At 34.4% G+C, this 6,031-nt stretch overlaps 1 protein-coding gene across 3 annotated transcripts in view; it reads right to left on the bottom strand.

The window, feature by feature from the left end:
• B3GALT5 (beta-1,3-galactosyltransferase 5) overlaps positions 1 to 6,031 on the bottom strand; it is a 165,637-nt gene that overhangs the window by 26,498 nt on the left and 133,108 nt on the right. The window contains exon 2 of one of the 3 annotated variants that reach the window (XM_082458877.1): positions 5,456 to 5,601. The exons of the other annotated variants lie outside the window; for them this stretch is intronic. The gene's annotated coding sequence lies outside the window, so the exon portion shown is untranslated. The remainder of the gene's footprint in view (positions 1 to 5,455; positions 5,602 to 6,031) is intronic. 3 annotated transcript variants of the gene reach the window in all.

The following is a 6,031-nucleotide window of genomic DNA, read 5'->3' as shown; positions in this document are numbered from 1 at the left end:
ACTACAGAGCCCACGTGCCCTGGAGCCTGTGCACCACAACTAGAGAGAGAAAACCCATACACCACAATTAGAGAGAAGACTGCGCACTGCAACAAAGAGCCCGTGTGCTGCAACTAAGACCTGACATGGCCAAAAATAAATTAAATAAATGAATGATCAAATAAATCAAAAAAATAATAATAATAATTTATGGCTTAAAGAGGAATTCACAACGGATATTTTAAACCAAATAACAATGAAAGAACAACATATTGAAACCTCTGGAATGCAACTAAAAATCACTTAAGAATAAATTTACAGATAGAAAAAGGATTTAAAATAAGCTACACATATAATTCAAGAAGCTAGTGAAAAGACAATAAACATTAAAAAGGCAAAAAAGATGGGGAAATGAGATGAGTAGCAATGAATGAAATAGAGAATAAAACAGAGGAGATACCCACATATTCAAAAACTGTTTATTAGAAACACCAATAAAATAAAGTTCTAGCAAGATTTAACCAGAAAAGAGAAAAGAGGCACAAATGAATCATATTAAAAATTTAAAAGGTCCATAACCATAAAGAAATAAACATTTTTAAATCATAATGGAATATTATGAACAACTTTATGCAATAAATTTCAACTTACATGAAACCATTTTGTAAAAAAATCACAAATAACAAGGTTCACTGAAGAAGAAATAGAACCTGAATAAACAAACAATAATTAAAGATATTGTACCTTACCCCACCCAAAAAGACAACAATTCAAAAAGATTGAGATTTAAACGTACAAAATTTAAAGGAACAGAATACTGATAAAAATATTTCTCTTATACAAGCTGTTTTAGAGAAACAGAAAAAAATTTTTCAACTTCAGACAGCAAAAGTAAAAGAAAAGAAAATTATGAACAATATCTCCTTCAGACATAAATGGTAAAGTTCCTGAATAATATATCAGGTTTCTATTAATATACTATATCAGTAAATTAAATGAAGGAAAAAAATACATGATTATCTCTAGGGATGCAACCAAAAAAAATGGAATCAATAAAATTCAGCACTAATTCATAATTGAGAAGGTATTCATCAAACCCCAATCATAAACATCATACTTAATAGTGAAACTTAAGAGAATTCCCTTCAAGGTCAAGATCAAGACAAGAATGTCTATTATCACTGCTTTTATCAAATATTGTACTCAAGTCCCCAGCCAATGCAATAAGACCAGAAAAAGAAATGAGAAACAAGAATTGGAAGAAAAGAAACTATGATATTATTATTTACAGAAAATATTGTATCAAACCAAATAGTCTAGATTATGTCACATTAACAAACAACCCCAAAATCTCAGATCTAAACACTGTAAAAGTTTATTTTCACATAAGCAAAGTCCATTGCTGATCCAGGCTACTTTTGAAGGAAGCTATCCTTCATATGTTGATTTATCATTTTATGCTATTTTTCTTATGACATGTTCATATCAATACGTGCTTACACAAGCAGAGAATAGAGACCTGGAAAATCAAGCACCTGCAATTAAATCTCTTAGCATTCACCACTTCAGCTCCCATTTCACTGACCAAAAAAAAATCATATGACTGTGCCTAACTTCAAAAGTTTAGAGAAGTAAAACCCTCCCACATGCTAGGAAGACACAAATAACCAAAATATCTAATACAATTTTCTATATAAAACATTCAAGAGACTCTACATATAAACTATTATAACCAATAAGAAAATGTATCCAATTTACCAAACTTCAGTGATACTATTGTTAAAAATGCATAACTTCAATCTAATCCTAAGAAAATGTCAGGAAAATCCAAATTGAGGAACATTCTACAAGATAACTGCCCTGGACTCTTCCAAAATATCAAGTTTGTGAAAGACAAAGAAAGACTGAGGAACTACTACAGATTGAAGGTGATCAGGAGACATAACAACCAAATGCAAAATGGGGTTTTGCTGGGATCCTGGACCAGAAAAATGACATTAGCAAGAAAAATGGCACAATTCAAATAAGGTCTGAAGATTAATTAAGAGTACTGTGTCAATGTTAATTTTCTGATCTCAATAGCTGAACTATTAGTGTTAACATCTTACATAACCATGTAAAGGAGAAGCTGAGTGAAAGATTTACAGGGACTCTCTGTAAATTTTTGCAACATTTCTGTAAGTCTAGAATTGTTTCAAAATGGATATTTTTTAAAGCAGCACAAAACTTAACAAAAATCTCGTTCCAAGGGCATCAAATACTATAAGAAAGGTATCAAGGATTAATCTAACTACAGATGTGCAAGACTGCTATATTTTAAAATGTTATTAAGGAATATTCAATGAACAATGCAACAGATAGCAATATAATAAATAACAAATATAACAAAAGGACACAAACTATGTATAGACATACTATGTTCATAGATAGAAAGATGCAATATCATAAATATGATGCCATTTCTCCCCATAGCTATAAGATCTAGAAAAGTGGCTTAAAAGAACAAGGTGGGGAAACTTACCCTATCATAGCAAGACATATTATAAAGAGAGCAATTAAAGCACTGTGGTATTTGGGCAGAAACAAGCAAAACCATAAAACCATGACAAAACAGAACAGAAATCCCAGAAATAGACCCACAAACTTTTGAACTCAACTCGACAAATGAACCTAAAATTCACATGTAGAATAAAAGGCTAAAAATAGCTAAATATGTTATAAAGAAAACTTGCTCGATATATCATGACTTAGTGTAAGGATATTTTAAGTCAATGAAGTATTTGTGAGGTATAGACAAATAGAGCAAAGTTATGGACCCAATTGTTCCCCCACAAAAGAAAGCTCTAACCCCAATGTGACCGTATTTGGAGACAGGGCTTTTAGAAGGTAATTAGATAAATGAGGTCATAAGGGTGGGATTCTAATCCAATATGATGGCCTTTTAAGAAGAGGGAGAGAGAGATCTCACTCTCCTGTGAGGACACAGCCACAAGGTTGCCATCTGCAAGCCAGAAAGAGGGTTCTCATAAGAACCCAACCCTGCTAACACCCGATCTCCCACTTCCAGCCTCCAGAACTGTGAGAAAATAAATTTCTGTTGTTTAAGGCACCCAGTCTATGGCATTTTTGCTATGGCAGCTTGAGCAGATCAAGACAACCAATAAAACAGAATAGACAGCTCAGAAATCTACATATATACTCACAGAAATGACATCACAAATCACCAGGGAAAGGACTGACTATTCAATGAATGAACTAGGACTACTGACTATTCATATGGAAAAATTAAATCTGAATCCCTAGCTCAAAACATACCAAAAGTAAATCCAAGGAGGATTAAAAACCTAAACATGAAAAGCAAGACTTAAAGACTAATAGAAGAAAATATATGAGGTTATCTTTAAAACCATAAAGTGGGGGAAATTTTAAGACAGAAAAAACTGCACAAACTATAAATGAAAATTTGGCAAATTAAAAATGGAAAAATATTGGCCAACAAAATGTAAAAATATAAGCCATAGACTAGTAGTAGATACTTACAATGTGTATTACTGAAATGAAGGATCTGGAATTTCTAAAAAAAAACTTCTCTAGATCAATAAAAAAGATACCCCCACATGAAAAATGAGCAAAAGACATAGACCATTCACAGAAGAATAATTTTATTTTTTTTTCTTTTTTTATTATTATGTAGACATATATATGAAAAGCTGCTTTACTAGAATCAGGCAAACGCACATTAAAACAGAGATACTATTTCATACCCATCATATTAACAAAAATTTAAAAGTCTATGATCCAGCTATCCCACTCCTGGACATATATCCAGATAAAACTATAATTCAAAAAGATACATGCACCCCTATGTTCATAAAAGTCCAATAATTCTGCGTTGATGAGGCTACAGAGAAACAGAAATTGCATACTGAGTTATACAGTAGGTTATACAGTAGGTGGGTGTATAAATTAGTACAACCACCTTGGAAAGCATTCTTCAGTATCTAGGAAAGATGGGGATAACATGTCCTTTTACCCGATTACTCTTTTCTAGAAATGTACTCTAAAGGAAACTCACATGTGTGTGCAAAAGGAGACACAAACGTACAAGAATGCTGTTGTCATGTTGTGAATTCCCCAGAACTTTCCAAGCAACTTTGAATAAAATGACAGGAAAAATAAATAGAGATTAAATCCACTGATCGTAAAATCATAAATAGCCACAATTCCAGCTACACCTCTTCCTCATTCATCTCCTTAGGTAACAGAAAAGCAGATAAAACATGATGTCCAGGACACAAATCGAAGCTCAGAGAAGAAAACACATTTCACACAAGAACAGAAGCAATCAAGGACAAGTCATTCAAATTATATCTGAAGGTACAGCTGAACCTGCCCTTGTTAAATATACTTGACATAAAAAGAAATGGCAGGGCAAATATACGTAACTACAACAGAGGAAAAGGGGGAAAGCAAAGGGCAGAAGCCAGTCTGGAAGGAAATATCCTCCCAGAAGTGGGTGAAAAGTTCTCACACAGGTCCTGGTGATACTCAGCGAATACAAGAGAAGTATCTCTGGATGGTTATTTCTCCATCCCTGGTTCCATCTCTAGATGGAACATTTTTTGCCTTGCGTCTGATTTGGAATATTTCATTAGAAACTGGAGTGATTAGTACATCTAAACTCTGATTTTTAAAGCTGTCTGTGTCATACCATGCACTTCAGGGTTTAAAAATGTTGACCACACCCTAAGCCACCAAAAAAAAAGTTCTTGCGATAAATGATCTGCTACAAGAAATTAAGAACATAAAATCAGCAAAACAAGAAAGAAAACATGAGAGCACAAGGTTAAGAAATGAGATTAGAAAGGAAACTTGCAGAGTTCAGGAAACATCCTGAGTGCAAAATGCCTCTACAAAACTAATCAATAAATTAGAAATGGTAAGAAACAGCATAGACAAAGCTGAAAACTTAAATAGTAACGTCCAGGAATGGCTTCAAATAATTACAGAGAGTCAGAAGTTAAATATAAGGCGTAGGAACCAAAACTGAGACATCAAATTAAATACTGTGGCCCTGACGTTAGTCATTTTATTCCAACAATTCTGCTGTTGCCCAAAATAGTTTGGGCACATTTTGGGTGCAATTGCTTTTAAAACCAAGGTGCTTTTTTTTTTATAATTCAATAAAAGAAAACCAGTTTTGTTACTTCATTTTCATATTTCATTCTTGATCCGAAGCAATTTTATACAACATGGTTTTAAGTGCTTGGCACATAAAAGGCAAATAATAGTAATAGCTATAAGTTCTATGGTACATATTACATAATGGCACTGTTGTAAAACTTTATAGCTATGGAACCATTTAATCTCATAAACACCCCCAATGAAATAAATACCATTATGACCTCTGATTTCAATTGAGGAAACTGAGGCAGAGAGAAATTAAGTAACTTGCCCAAGGTCACAGAACAAGTACCTGACAGAGCTGGTATGTGAATCCAGGCATTTGGGTCCAGCGTCCAAACTCTTTATCCCTGCATGAATGCGTGAGTAGATGACCAGCTACTTCCTTTACCCAATTTGGTCTCACACAACTTCTGGCTCTTTTTTTTTCTATTGAGGCTATGGGAAAACATTCAAAGTTAGATATAAAAATTCTGGTTGATGTGTTCTTTCAAATGAGTCTCATTCCACCATATCCATATCTCATAATTCTGGTTTTCAAGGAAGGCCACGTTCATTGTCAAAATCTCTACAAATCACCTCACCCACCCCTTCACTTTGTCGCTTCAGACACAGGTTCACTCCCTTCGTAAACAAAGAAAAGTCTTGTCAAAACCCACAGGAGACCAGCCACAAAAACTCAAAGGAGCCCGGTCTTCAGGCCAAGGGCAAAGGAGAAAAGTCTGGAATTAGGAGGGCTGGAAGTAGCCCCTACCCATTCAAGGGACTTTCCTGGGGGTGGGGAGGAACAGCAGAGGAGGTCAACAGAGCACCAGGGCCAAGCCGAGTTTCACGGCCATTGGAACCAGGACCCAGGACAAGGATCTAG

Source organism: Balaenoptera physalus, assembly GCF_965194825.1.
Source record: "Balaenoptera physalus genome assembly, chromosome: 4".
Taxonomy (NCBI): Eukaryota; Metazoa; Chordata; class Mammalia; order Artiodactyla; family Balaenopteridae; genus Balaenoptera; species Balaenoptera physalus.
The sequence above is the reverse complement of the archived record's forward strand: the minus strand, read 5'-3'. Positions and strand labels throughout refer to the sequence as shown.